We start from the raw sequence: 16,165 nt of genomic DNA, 5'->3' as shown, positions 1-16,165 counted from the left end.
TGCATTGGATTTTGAACGAGGAAAGCTTTCCAAAACGTTTTTATTAATCGGTTGAGAAACAAGAGAGTTTCAGCGAAAAAAGTGTAAGGGACCATTTGGCGGTATAAATAGGTAGGGAAGATACTTGATTCGTTAGCTTTATCTCGAAACAGGAAAGTCTTACAAAGATCAAATGTTCTAGAGAAATATGCGTAATAGAACAGAACAACAAACCCGTTTTCACAAAAAATTTAAAAAGTATGTTTTTGAGTTATCGAACTTTATTTGAAAAATCAAACAAAATGTGACTTGAAGATCTTTTTCTTCACTTTCAAATGTTTCCCACATTTTTCCTCTGAATAAATCTTCATTATCAATATTTAAATATCCGATAACTAATATTTATCTAAGAATTGCCTGATAAATAAGGAAAAAGATCTAAGTAAGCCTTGGCGGAGTGCGGTCGTGTTTTTTTGCTCGTGTCAATTTTCTTTCGGTTAAGGGAAATTTATCCAAAAAAAACTTAAATGGTGAAGTTTGAATTACGATGAATTTTTTCTGAGTTTTCTAAACCAACAAAGTAATATAGCTTCGCCTTTCGGAAAAACCCTGAACAAAGAGATAAGTGGTTTAAGTTTTTTCCTAGAATAATTTTACATTGTTATTGACGTTCGTTCCAGTTTTTCCTTTACAAATATTACGAAATTACCTTTTCATCTGACTAAATATTCTCAAGTTTTTCCTAATTTAATACAGTTAAGCTTTAGAGTAAACATAATGAGGTGACAGTACAACGGAGCCTGAAAATTTCAAGTGCAAAAAAGGATGATTCAATTCATTTGAAGTGGCTAAGAGGGAGTCTGACTGATTCTAGGAGATCATCTGCAGGACATTCAGCAACTCGCAGGAAGGAGAGTCCTGTATAGCCCTAAACCATATAAAGACCAAGGATGTCTGAGGTTCAAAAATTCCTGAATGCAAAGATAAGTATTAAATTTTTAAATTCTTTTATTTTTGAAAGTTTCAACAAGTGCCTTGGGGTATTTTGAATAAGTTCCAAATTGTGCAAATATTTTTCGGCCCTAATGCTCAAAATTCAACATTTCAAACTATTCACAAAAGTAATTAAATAATCACAAACAAAAGTTTGATATTCTATAATAAATTCTGTGTTGAAGTTTTTTTCTTTATTTTATTTTTTTGAAATCCTCAACTAAGTTAAAGAAAATTGAAATCGATTGTCCCTCCCTCAAAACTCCTGTCTGAAAATTTTCAAAGCAATTTTCCGTCCTCGAAAATTACCGTGTGCAAATTTTCATCCCAATCCGATGTCAAATAACGACGATATTGCAAAAACATTGAAAGCTTAATATGGACGACCCCCTTTGCCGGCCCCTTAAGCTAGGGTTGCCATCCGTCCCGCAAAAGCGGGACATGTCCCGCTTTTTTGTTGAATGTCCCGCTGTCCCGCTTTTTCCTCAAAATGTCCCGCTTTTTTTTTTGTTAAAAATTTTCAAAGTTAACTAACTAACAATGGAAAAAAATCAAACTTAAGTCTCATTTTGAATTCTGTGATGAACATAAAATCTTTCAAATACATCTTTCTCAAGTAACACTGTATGATTTATGAGAATCTTCAGGCCACTTATGAAACATAAACTTGGTCTTGTCGCCTGTCATAAAACCTGAAATATTGCTTGGTTTTTCTCAGAATAAGCAGAATTTTTCATATTTTTTAAGGCATTACTGAATAACTCTCAAGCTCAAGCATTACAGTAAGATTCTGATTCAGTTAAGTGTTCTTGGAGCAAGTTCAACCAATGTATGAAGAAAATATTGTTTAAGTTGCCTCCAAATAATTATAGATTAAAGAATTAAACAGATTAATTTTTGTGCCGGAATCTTAGTTATACACCACCTTATAAAATATAAAAATAAAAGATGAAAGATTATGGAAGTTTTCTTGAGTTTTCAATTTTTTTTTAACAAATTACCAAACAAGCTAATTTTTAAACAAATTACAAAAAGATAATTTAACAGAGCATATGGAAAAAAACCGTGTTAATAGAAGTCATTTAGAAAAATAGGGTAAAATCAATCTGCGTTTAAAAAACTCTTTGTGTACTTTCTATGAACAACTTGGCTGATGAGAAAATTATAAGTTTGGCTACACAATTAAGCTTTTTTGAAGATTTTCTTAAATGTCCCGCTTTTTTCGGCTGTGTCCCGCTTTTTCTTCGTGGAATGTCCCGCTTTTTTCTGAAAGTATCTGGCAAGCCTACCTTAAGCTGAATTTAATACCTGAAATCCATTGCTCGTCCCTCAAAACTCTCGTGTACCAATTTTTATATGAATCCGATGTATAATAACGACAATATCGCATTTACAGTGAATAGTTAATATGGACGACCCCTTTGGCCGAACCCTGTTTGTAATTTGGATAAGTGAAATCAATTGTTTGTCCTTAATAACTCCTATGAGCAAATTTTCATCCCAATACGATGTATAAAAACGTCAATATCACTAAGCTATTGAAAAATTGATTTGGGCGACCCCTTTTGCCGACCCCTTACATTGAATTTGAAACTTCAAATCGATTGCACGTCACTCAAAACTATCGTGTACCAATTTTTATATGAATACGATGTATAATAACGTCAATATCGCAAAAACAGAGAACAGTTAATATAGACGACCCCTTTGGCTGACCCCCTACACACACCTTGACACCTGCAATCAATTGTCCGTCTTTCAAAACATTCATGTGCAAATTTTCAACATGATCCGACGAAAAGTAACGTCAATATCGCAAAAACAATATTTGTCTTGTATGGACGACCCCGTTCAAAAGGGGCCTTCCGAAAATCTGAAAACATTTTTCATCATTCCTGGTCCTAATGAGCATCCATGCCAAATTTCAAACCTCTAGCTCTTAACCCATTCGAGACGGCGACTTTTTTCGAACGCGTCCCTCAGGAGCGAAAAATTTTTATTCTTTGATTCGATCAATTTTTATCTGAAAAACATGAATTCAATGAAATTTCCAAAATTTAATCGTAAATTCACAAAAAATGTCCATTGCACACCATGTGTGCAGTCCGCTCCTCGAAATAAAATTATTTCGTGGAGCCGCATTGCACACACCGTGTGCAATGGGTAGAAAAATGAAAATACACCATTTTTAACATGTTCATCATTCGTTTAATTTTTGTTCGGTTATAAATGAAAGAATATAAAGCAAAAAATATTATGTAGTGTAGTTTAAACCAACAATAAGTTTTTTAAAACTTTATCCATCATGTGTTTACTTTTGTGATTCATGAGCTTGATTTAAACTTTGTCGGTTTTAACCCAACTTTTCTTGTGTCTTCCTATTGATTTTTTCTATCTGATAACTATTTGAGTTGTTCAACTATTTAAGTCCGGCTAACAAGCTCTTATAATAATTTAGATCTATATTTCAAAAAAAATATACATTGAAAAATCTTACGATCGTCACATAATCTTGCGTATATTCTACTGAATGGAACCTTGAAAGGAGGGTGATTTGCCAAATATTTCATGAAGGCACATCGAACGGAACGTTAAAATTTCAAAAATTTCAATACAATACAAAACAAGAAGTTACAAGAAAATCATGTTATGATTGTTTGAATACATTCCATGAAAAAAATCCATGATGTTGATATTATTAGCAATTACCATAGAGCTGAAGTTTATTTCATTTGTTTTTTTAGATAAATTGTGAACCAATTGTTTTTTTTATTCAGTCATACGTTTAGTTGAATAGTTACCGTAAATAATGTTTTCAACTATAAGATACAGATTTCACCTAGGTAAAAGTGGAATTTACTAAAATTACTCCGTCAAGGGCTGGAGAACCCAACAGCACGCTCTAAAGCTTGATAATTTAAAAATAAGACTTAACAATACGAAGTTCACACAAAGGCTATACACCAGATCTTAGATGCATATACATTTCAGTTATTCTCCCCTCACCATAACCTTAACAATCACCGACGCAGACTTCCAGAAAAACAGCACAAATAACCTGCAAATGACCTACTGTCTGTATCGACGAAACGAAACTCTGTCTGCGCTACCTAATTTTATAAGTCATTTTCAACCTCAGATATTTTGAAGACATTTTCATACACAGTGAAACCAATGCCAAATTACGATTATCTATACTTTTAACATTCTATTGGTTCAAGAACCATGAAAATTGGTCCACAGGTTTATTCAAAATCATGAAAAAGTTAAAACTACTTCCATTGCACACACGGTGTGCAATCGGTCTTATAGCCTCGGAAAGTCATTGCACACACGGTGTGCAATCCGTCTCGAATGGGTTAAGACGGCTGAGTCAATAGAGGACAAACAAACAAACAAACATACAGAAATTGCTTTTTATATATATGTAGATGTTTTGTGTAGCTTTTAACTTAAGCAATCGAAAACTTTTTCGCTGCTTGTTCACTTTGAGAACCATACAGTAAAATCGTCGTTTTGTTTCCTGTACAGTTAAAAAGAGAATAAAAGTGTTTTTTATTTTTTAAAGCTGCGAGGCTATGAACAGCTATGTACTTATATTTGAAGTTTTTATCCGTAGATTTTAAAAATTTGCATTTTATAAATTAAAAAAATGTTTGCCGACGCTCCGACAGCAAATATAATAACTAAGAAACAATGTTGATAAAAATTCAAAATTCATCTCTTTCCGAGAAAACCCCGGACGCACAAAATGAACCGATAAAAAACCTGAAACCCGGAATAGAACGATTCTGGGTTTGAGCGAGAGCAGAAGCAGAAAAAAAACGAACAGCACTTCGAAACCGAAATTAAATGGCACTGGTGAAAAATTCATACCGTTGGGTTTCATTTGCTGAAAAGCTGAGCGAGAGAGCGCTGCGCCCGGAAAATGGATGCTCGCCTTCCACGGGGTCAAGGTATTTCAATTTATCTTTATTTTTTACCGGGCCGATCCAGCATCCAGAATGTGGAACTGGCTGGCTGCATGGGAGAATAAAAACGGAAAGAAACCACCACCCGAAGAATCAATTCTTCCGAGAGATGAGAGCATAAACATACCTATGTAAGGAAAACCTTTCAAGAGGATTTGCCTTTTTGGCCTGGTGTGTTGTTGATAAAAAAAAAATAAATGTAACTCGTTGCGTGACCTGAATTCAAAAAGTTGGTACGCATAGTATTGTTAGTCTAAAATAAAACAGTATCCCAATGGATAATGGTTCGAATGATTCTCTAACGAGGGGATTTCTCAACAGGATCAAGTATAAGAATTACGGTAAGTGATTTTTGTAATTTTTTAAAAGGAAATTTGATATTGTGACTAGATTTTTTTTTCTAAAAACCTATCTAAACATTTTAAAATAAATAATTTCTTTTTAAAGATGTTTTATTACAATATAATTTTCCTATTTCACATACTATTATGTGAAGAATGCTAAAAAAATCCACTGTAAACATTTTGGAAGTTTTGTAAACCATCTCCAAAACTCATTTCGACCTTGCGTCGAAAACAACAACAAAAAAAAAGGAATTTCGCCCCAGACTGCAGAATGTGTTCCCACACAGATAACGCCGACAAAAGGAGTGCGCGACACTTTATTACGGTTTATTAAATGTTTTATTTTATTGCAACATCTGCCGGAAAGAAGCTTGCTCGCTCATCCTCATCATCCGCCTGTGCTTGTGGAGAATGTTTATTTTTTTATTTTTACTACTTTACAAACTGTAGTACCACTTCTAGACAGTCGCAGTCGTTTAGAACAAATCGTTTCGAGCTAAGTAGAGGTGAATAGTTGAGGGTGCATTAAGCTTATGATATAAGTTAAAATCATCACTGAAGCAGAAATGCTTCATACTAGTTTACCAATTTATTCCATTTGATTATTTTTGGTCGAAAAAAATCTTCAGTTCATTCTAGGAAATCAATCAAGCAAACTTTCTCCAACAAGATAAGCTGTTAGGATCAGAAACCAATTCTGCTTTCAAATAACCAGCAAAAAAGCTCATCCAATTTAAATCTACTTCGGTGATAATCTTCCCGGAAATATCTGAAAAGCATATAAAAATGGAAATGGACAGGATTCTCGGTAGAAATTCATTATTTTTGAGCCATGTAGAGATATCCTGCTACTGGAAGTGACGTTGCCGGGATGTTAGTTCACAGAGTTGTTCACAGATTTCCCGGAATTGTTTCCATGCCATTGGACACAAGCTGCATGAACAAACCTATTAAATAATTCCAACAAGCTGGGCAATGTTGGAACACACATTTCCGTGGAATTCGAGGCTATCAACTCCATTGCGCAAATTCTCGGAAAAACTTACATCATTAGTGAATTGGCCTAGCCAGCGGCAAAATGCAAATGAACACAAATAGTCATAAATATGATAGAGAGTGGAGCCATAGGACAGGTGATAATATGCTTGATGTAGGATTATTCATGGTAAAAAAAACAGTTTTAGTATCAGATTTGAACATACTGTATTGGACAACACATCTGCAACTCATCAGTATTACTTAAAAATTATCATATTAAAATCCCGTGTTTTGTAGAAAATGCCATGTTTAAGATAAAAACCTCGTATACCTCTTACAGACTTAAACATTTTAAAAGACCAGTCATGCTGTTAAGGATGGTTTCTGTAGCTGTATCAGTCGATGTTAAAATATAAAAAAAATGCACAACAGAGCGGACAAGCTTAAATGATCATTGCTAATTGTTTACGTCTATACAATCGAGATTTTGAAAAATAAATTAAGCTCTTGGTTACTCTTTAAACGGAGTTTTTGCATAATTTTTTAAGAGATTCTTATAAAGGGCGAACACGAGCTTATTGCGACATCGAAAATGTCATGCCGATTTTCTTTTAACGTTAGAATCGAACCAAAATTTAGGGTAGTTTTATACATAATTTACTTCAAAAAAAAAAAAAAAAGTTAATCGATGGAGCCTTGAGTGTAAAATTGAACGCATTTTCGCTTGATGCCCTCCATTAAAGTCTTTACAGTATCATCCGGTGCCAGTTTCTCAGTTTTTCCCCATTTTCCTAACATGTCCTTCTCGGCTTTGACTGTCTTCTTGCTCTTCCGAAGTTCCTGCTTAATTTTTGCTCAGTACTGCTCCACCGGGCGGAGTGGCGGAGCTTCGTCAAGAACGGAAAAAGGTGCTTCTCCAGACACTCAGATTTGTAGATCTCGCCATTTACTGTGCCCTTTGTCACGAAAGGCTCACTCCTCAGTCCGCAAGAGCAGATGGCCTGCCAAACGAGATATTTGGAGGCGAACTTCGACATTTTCTTCTACTTAAATTTGTCGTCTACATCGGACTTGCTCTTGCCAGTGAAAATTTACAACCTCGAAATTTGCTCAAAATCGGCTTTTATATACGTTTCGTCGTCCATATTTTATCATCATCTTCTCGTGCCTGGGTTTTAACCGTAGATTGTTGCCGCTCATCGCGGTATGGGATGTTCTGTACCTTATATGTTTGTAGTCCAGCTCTCTTCTTTGCATTCTGGACGTAGCTCTGCAACATGCCGATATTTTTTAGCCAAATCGCGGCTTGAGACGTTGGGATTTGCTTTAATCATCCGCTTCACCTTTTCCTCCGTCTTTTTATTCTCTGGTGCAGGTTTTCTTCCAGCTCTATGCCGTGGTCCAACGTCAACCGCTCCTGGAACCGTTTCAACACTCTGGAGACGGTTGAATGGTTCAACATTTTTCCCAACTGCCGGAGCGACAGGTCAGGTGTTTGGAAAGAATTTGTTCTCTCGGACTCGCGTTGGTTCACCTCCATTTTCGTTGAATCGAAAAACACGACTTCGAGTTTGACAGCATGTAAACAATACACATCAATGAGAAAGTGTGCAAAATTTGGTTGATTTTTCCCCAATGGATAAAAGTTTTGCCCTGTTGAATGTGTCGCAATAATTTCGTGTTCGCCCTTCAAGTGGCCTTATAACTTACGTTTTTTTGGCATATAGATGTTTAGAAGACTTTATATCCACAATTTATTGAAGTTGTAAATATAGGTTTTGTCCAATACTGTATGAATCCTAATTTTAAGTATTGAGGTTTTTTTCAATGAGAAACTCATTCCAATGAAACACTTACAGTATATCTGCATATTTATATTCTAAATTGATTAATGATTTTAATTTTTTCCTAAGTAATGAGATTTCTTTATCATTTTTACTGTCGTATATTTTTTTTGAATTATGTTTTCACAATTTTAAAATTGTTTCTGATTTTTTATCATTATCTTACTGTTTTGTTTGCGGTTTAAATCTATGAGGAAATTAATGACCAAGCTGGTGAAAATCTTTTATAAATAAACGAAATAGAACATATTCGTTCAATGACTGGTTTTCGTAACACCAATCGGTTGTGAGTGAGAAACAGACTGTTTCAAACAGTGTCAGTTCATGAAAATAATTTTCATATTAGATGGTTATAGTTTGTAGCAGGCCAACTCAGACAACTCTAAATTATCTCCGTTCAGGTGGTACAAAACGTCTCAGCCCTAACCTCAAAACACTAGCAAAAAAATTGTTTTTTTAAAAAGGACGCACTAAAAGAACCCAAGTAACCATAAGCACTAAAGTTTTGCTTTTTTATAGCTTTACACCAGCATTCAAGCTTTACACTTTATCAGCACATCAAGTGCAATTTTGCTTTACAACAGCCCTTCGTGGGCTATGCTGCATCATATTAGAATTATACCACTGTTTTTAAATGCTTTGCACAATGCTTTTGAAATGCAACATAGCTCTAAATCAGAATGAAAAATGCTATATTCTCTTAGCATTAAATAAGCATCACACAAGCTCGCTTTAATGCTTTTTTTGCACAATGTAAGCACTACAGTGGTATGAGACGAAAGCACATTAGCATTGATTGATGCTGAATTTATGCAAATTTAGGGCACCGGTTGCTAGACATTTGATTCAAATAGGGTTTTTTTTTTTCAAAGATTTAACGCGGACCTGATAAGTCAACAAGCAGAGTTACTGAAAAATGTCCGATTCATGGATGTCATCAGTTCGATTCCAGGTCATATTCACCCGAAAAATAAAAAAAACATGTAAAAATGCAGATATCATATGCATATCATGGCAGACAAATGGAGCCAAAAAAAATCGATTTTTTTTTACGCGCATGGTTGTACCTCATTTGAACGCCATTTGCATTTTCCCAGCATTTTGACCGCCAACGCTAGAGCATCGACTTAGCACAGCACAGTGCTTTTGTGGGGTTATACCAGTTTCTGCACTAAAGCTGCAGTTAATTTCGCTCAACTTAGCTCACATGGCTAATATGATGCCCAGAATCAAGCTCTATAGCTGACGTTAGAGCAGAATTGGTGCTAGTTTTTACTGCTTTTGGTTACTTGGGAATCGACACATATTTTTCTAGAGATTATAGCGTTTTTTACTAAACTTCAACTAACGATTAAACGCTTTAGACAAAAAACATACCTCTAGTTTTTTGATATTGTGAAGACTAAAAAATGTCATTCCAATCAGCAATCATCGATAAAATTTTCGATTTGCACTATTTGTAGCTCAAAAAGAGTCATTTGGCAAATTGGCTAATAATTTCAAAATAAAAGTAATTTGCACTTTAAAATGAAATAAAAAAAACTGAACCAATCATTGTGAAAATTGGTATATACAGTGAGGGGCAAAATAAAGTGTCAAAATTATTTTTTTTTCAATTTCTTTTATTTTTGTGGTTAAATTTCAACGAAAACGCTTCGTTATCATTTTTTAAATATTGTTTATTATGTTCTTTTCAATTTTTGTTAATGTTGCGCTGTTAAAAAAAAAAGTTTTTCTGATAGAAAAAAAAACAGTTAATATTCCAAAAAAAACAGGGGCAAAATAAAGTGTCCACATCGGTACAGCTTCAAATTGATTCAAACTGAAGGCAAACAAGAACGATTTAATAATGGGTATGGCCTCCTTCGGCCTTCAACACCTCCTACAAGTGCTTCGGTATACTTTCAACAAGGTTGTGCATTGTGCAAGTGTTGTGGGTCGAGTTCCTCCCACGCATGCTCCATGGCATAAAAATAAGTATTTTTAATTTGTCACACCAGTCTTATCAATCAGAGCATCGAGGATGGCCCACAAATTTTCGATGGGGTTCAGATCAGGACTTTGTGGGGGCCATTCAAGGGGTTTGATGCGGCAGGAACGGGAAAATGACTTCATTAGATTGGCCGTATGCTTCGGATCGTTATTCTGCTGTAAAACGAAGCGCTCTTCGAGGCCCGTCTTGATGAGTGATACCTCGAGGTTTTCCCGCAGGATATTGGAATATGACTCAGCTGTCATGATTCCGTCAATTTTTACCAAATTGCCCACCCCACCCCAAGAAAAGCACCCCCACACCATCACGTTATCTCCTCCGTGCTTGACTGTTTCTTGGATATGGCGATCTTGGAGCTCCTCACCCGACTTGCGCCACATATGATCCCGCTTCTTCCGGCTAAATAGCTCGAATTTGGATTCATCGGTCCCAACAATGTTTTCCAGTACTCGAGCCGTTTATCGACGTGTTTCTTGAGGAACTTGAGCCGCTTAGCCTTGTTCACCTGGCTAATGAAAGGCCTTCTCACTGCTATCTTTCTATGGTACTCCTTTGCATGGATGCGGCGACGGACAGTACAACGCAATACCGAAAATTGGAGCTCTTCCTGTGTCTGCCGGATCGTTATTATTGCGTTTTTCTTCACTTCAAGAATGATTTTATTGTCTGTTCTGGCATCTGTCTCGGGCTTTAGTTCTCTTCCTGGGCGATCCATCTCCGATCCGAACGTTTTCATCTTCTTCATGATTTTTGATACCGCTGTCTTGCTGATTTCGTAGTGCTTGGCCACTTCCCGGTGCGTTTGACCGTTATTCACATCACGAACAACCAGTTTCCGGATGGACAACGGAATGGAACCAGAATTTTATGCGTTCTCCATATTTTACAACTTATTCGAATGTAGACACCTACTTGAATACTTCAGAGCCAAGCCAGTTGTTTATGAAACGTCAAAATACACAAAACAAACAAATTCGAGGGGCCTCGCGATGGAAACTTATCGAAATTATATTGATTTTTGAGTTGGACACTTAATTTGCCCATTTTTTTTGGAATATTATTTTTTTTTTTCTATCAGAAAAACTTTTTTTGTTTACCAGCGCAACATTAACAAAAATTAAAAAGAACATATTTTCAAAATGATTACGATGTGTTTTCGGTGAATTTTATCCAGAAAAATAAAAGAAATGATAAAAAAAAATAATTTGGACACTTTATTTTGCCCCTCACTGTAAGGGTTTTTCGGGGCGGAGATGGTTCCTAAAATACTTTCAAATGGTTCCGACTTAAAAGAAGGTGGGTTCCCATAGAAAATTGATAAAAATATGAGATAATTCGAACAATTTACTGAAACAACTAAACCGATCAACGTGGAACTTAGTGTTCAGTCGTTTCCAAGACAGGGGATGGTTTTCAAAATACTTCCAAACCCCTCCGAATCCGAAAATAGGGGGCTGCTATACAAAATTTTTTTAAATTTTATACATTTTGAACAATTTTCGTAAACTACTGAACCGATTAACGTGAAATTTGATATGTGACCATTTTTGAGACCGGAATACTTTGTAAAATACTTTAAAACCCCTCCAAATCCAAAGAAGGGAAGCTCCCTTACAAAATTAACAATAATTTGACACAATTCGAACAATATCGGCATCTACTGAACTGATCAACGTTAAATTTGATGTGTGGCCATTTTCGAGACCGGGAATGGTCTCTAATACTACTTAATACTCCTAATACAAAAAGGGTGCTCCTATACAAAATTATCAAAAATTTGACACAATTCGAACAACTTTCGTAAACTACTGAACCGACGAACGTGAAATTTGACGTGTAGCCAAAAAAAATGGCTTTCTACTTGAAGGAAGGGGGGCTCCCATGCAAAATTAATAAAAATATGACATAATTCGAACAATTTACAGAAACAACTGAACAGATCAACGTGAAACTTGGCGTGTAGCCGTTTCCAAGACTGGGGATGGTTTTCAAAATGCTTTCAAACCCCGACCCGCAAAATCCGAACAAAACTCGGACGGCTTTTAACTAACAAGCTTTCTTTCGACAGTAATCGGTCCGTTTACGCTACTAAACGCGTGCTTTTCTGAAAGGTCAACGCCTACTTCTCTGATCTTAAACTCAAGGTTAAAAATGAATATGAAATCTAAATTCCAATGGTTCCTATGCAGGTTTAATTCAACAGGATCCGGTTCAATTCCAAGAGGAAAACGAACACTGCATCGGAAATTGTAGAACAAAATTGCTCCACTCAACAACCCATTGCAGAACCAAAATCATTCGCTACCTTACCGGAGGAACGTTATTCAACCGGTCGGTCTTGCAACAAATTTCGCATTCGCATTCGCATAAACAGTCGCCTAAAACTTCGGTTGGCGCTACTCGTCAACTCTCCGTTTTATGAAATAATAGTCTTTGTGAATTGCACCACCTTCTTTTCTAGAAGATGTTACACTTCCTGACTTGTAATTTCAAAAGAAGCAAAGTCTTCCAATTCGTTGCCTAAGACTATAGAATCTCTTAAATTGAAAAACTTGCTCCCACAGAATGTTGAAGGTGCCCTGGCCGAACCCTGCGGACTGTGTAGGGAGAGGGAAGGGTATTTTAGTCGCTTTAAGTGACTCACGTTTACTTGAACGGTAGATGCAGAGATCTCTACGATCCACCCGTAAACGTGGGGAGGATTCTGAAAGGTAAAGTTGGGAAATGCAAACCCTGGGAGATGCTAGGCCAGCATTACGGGTGATGAATTTGTCCTACACCTCCTATGCTCCTAAAGTTTCCTACTGAAACTCCTAGCTTCAATGAGGCTTTTATACAAAAATCTTGAAAAATTTAAAATTGTTTTGTGAAAAACATTCAAATATAAATAAAATGTTATAGAAGTTTTTAAACAAACATAAAATAAGAACGATCTTTCAAAAACATTTACAAAGCTCCGAAAACACGAAAATGTATGTATGAATTAAAGTTTATCACAAAATTCTTACTATTTTCCCTTATGTTCATACTTATAAATTTTCAAAAGAAGCATCATACGTTTATTTTAATTTTTGCAAATTTATTCGAAAAAAAAACATCAACGTAAATGTTCTTTTAAATATTTCCATTAAGAGTTTTGAAGTGGATATTGATTTTCAAAAGTACTAGCAAACTATTTGAAAATTTATTGTATGATATTATAACTAGCCTCAATAAACGATTTTTATGCATCATAAAATACAAAACTATAGTATCATATTTTCAAAAAAAATTCTAGAAAAAAAATTCATTCTATCATTTAGTTTAAAAAAAAATCTTTATAAAGTTTTGCTTTAGAAAGCCTGAACGCTATCTTAACAGTTCGATCACCTAAGAGACGTTGTGATCGAAACCAAATCAAAAAGAAATTTCAAATTAATGTAAAGCTGATGTTTATACCTTAATAAATATAATTCGATAAATTATTTAACTTGTGTCTGTTCTTGAAATCTGTTATCTAATAAAAAATCTCTTTAAGTTTTTCTGAATGTTCTCACAATGTTCTCGAGAACGAAACATAAATTAAAAGAAAAATCTATATCACTCGAGCAAAAACTAAATCAATGAAGTGCAGCAATTTACTTCGTTAACCTCAACACACATTTAGAATTTATCATAAAATATCAAACTTTTGTTCGTGATTAATTAATCACTTTTGTGAAGAGTTTTAAATATGGAATTTCGAGCATTAGTGCTGAAAATTATTTGCACAATTTAAAACTTATTCAAAAGACCTTGAAGGCATTTGTTGAAACTTTCAAAAATAAAAGTAGATAAAAATATCAAAGACATTGAATACTTAACTTTGCAATCAGGAATTTTTGACCCTCATACATGCTCGGTCTTTATATGTTTCAGTACTCATGTTTCCGGGATTTGCTGAATGTCCTTTAGCTGATCTTCCAGAACCAGTCAGAGTTCCTCTTAGCCACGTCAAATGAATCATATCATCCTTTATTGCTCTTGAAATTTGCGGGCTTCGTTGTACTGTCAGCTTATTCTGTCTACTCTAAAACTTAACTTTATGAAACACGGAAAATTTTTAGTCAGATGAATAGGTTATTTCGTAATATTTGTAAATGAAAAACTAGAACGAACGTAAAAAACACTGTTAAATTGTTCTAAGAAGAAAAATAAACCACTTATCTCTTTGTTCAGGGTTGTTCAGGAATCAAGCACTTCAACAACTCACACTGGTAATTTCACTTTGTTGGTATATTAAATTCAGACAAAATTATATTTTCAGATAATATTTTTTTCGGATTAATTTCACTTAACCGAAAGAAAATTGACACGAGCAAAAAAAAAAAAAAAAAAAAAAAAAAAAAAAAAAAAAAAAAAAAAAAAAAAAAAAAAAAAAAAAAAAAAAAAAAAAAAGGTTGGTCTTGCAACAAATTTCGAGCGAAAAAACTAGAGCAGCACCCACCCTCTCACTCGGATCAAAGGCTCCTCATCTCCGCACGTTCATCGAGCCAAGGTTACCCGGAGGCTGTGATGAAAGGTAGAAAAAAAATCTGAAAATGTAAAATTAAGTGATAAAATAAGGTAAATTGAGTCATAACAGAATTCCATCAGACTGCATTCCATCCAACCACTACTGAAGGACGAAATCGCTAGGAAGCAACAACGCGCCGAAGAAAAATCCGCAATAGGTCCTACCTACAACGCCAACGACGACATAACGACAGTAACGACGACTACGTTCCGATAAGACTGGGAAAGCTATTCTCGGGCTTGAAGAAATTACAACAATGGTGGAAAGTTGAATCTTAACAAGGAGGGAAAAACTACCCACTAGACATTGTCACACGTTCTCGCCATTCTTCTGGAGGTGCACAACTATTCTGAGAGAAGTCGAGGGATAAAAACAGGAACAAATCCAGTCAGTAGGTACTTACATTGCGCCACGAATGTGGGGAGGCACATGCCTTTTAAGCTCCACTGGATGTGGTCAAAACTACTAGGTGGGACTTATCCTAGCTAGTGGTTTTCTGGAAAGTTTACTGTCACGACGTGCTCAGCTCGCCTCGGTCGTCGAAAGAGTTGGTAGAGATTTTAATGATGCTATAATTGCTGCCCTAATGAGTTTCCAGAAGCTGTAAAAATTAAGTTTCGCAACATTTCGCTTCTGGAGATGGCTGTATTTTTTTTTTGTTTTTCCAACCTTCTGCTAGGATCAATACGAAACATGAACAAATCACGACAAGAATAATTATGGGCTGGGCCTGAGCTTTTGGAATTTACTCAAGGAACGGACTGGAACTATTAGGTATAATTCCAACGAACAACAAAAAACTTTGCTGTCACCATTTTTTAATTTTCATGAAACTTAGCGTTTGTTTATGACTTGACAAAAAGAAACAAACTTTTACTCTGATATGTGGTACATTTGATTTTAATTTTACTGTTAATTCTTCTTGAGACAACTTCCGGAATTGATAAACTACCAATAAACCTCTTCAGGAAAATAGTTTTAAGAAATTGTTCACTCCATGAAACTGAACGATTTCTGATCGCTATTGTATGATGGGTGACAAATAAATATCGCACATTTTTCCGCTTCTCATTCACATATTCTACGCACGAAAGGGGAAAACAATTTTCCCATAACTTGATTAGCCGGGAAAACCCCTCGAGCTTGTCTTTGCCAGCACAAAATGTGTACCAGGATGTTTTTCGCCTTTTCTTGCGTTTCTTTTTTTTCTATTATTATTGGTAATTTCATTATGCCATCCAGGGTTTTTTTCCTTTGTCGTATCCTGTTGCTGTAACATTCCCTCTTCCGTCTCATCTTTGTAGTCAACTCTTTGGCCTACCAAACGGCCTCAGGGTTTGTTTGGCACCTTCATTTTTGCCTTGTTGTTCACAATCTGTACCTACTGAGCTGATGCTACTGCTGTTGCTGGAATCGTGGACCGGAAGAAGCCACAACCCGGAGCCGGAACTGATGCAAAACCTGAAACCCATGCATATTAGGCACGTAGATGGGCGTGTACCTCCGTGTGTTTATGAGCATGTGTGTAT

At 35.5% G+C, this 16,165-nt stretch overlaps 1 protein-coding gene across 4 annotated transcripts in view; it reads left to right on the top strand.

Moving 5' to 3' along the window:
• The window catches only part of LOC129747697 (hemicentin-1-like), a 633,328-nt gene that overhangs the window by 346,431 nt on the left and 270,732 nt on the right, over positions 1-16,165 (top strand). The window lies entirely within an intron of this gene.

This window comes from Uranotaenia lowii, chromosome 2 (assembly GCF_029784155.1).
Source record: "Uranotaenia lowii strain MFRU-FL chromosome 2, ASM2978415v1, whole genome shotgun sequence".
In the NCBI taxonomy this organism is placed as follows: Eukaryota; Metazoa; Arthropoda; class Insecta; order Diptera; family Culicidae; genus Uranotaenia; species Uranotaenia lowii.
Note: the sequence above shows the minus strand (reverse complement) of the source record. Positions and strands in the feature narration are given on the sequence as shown.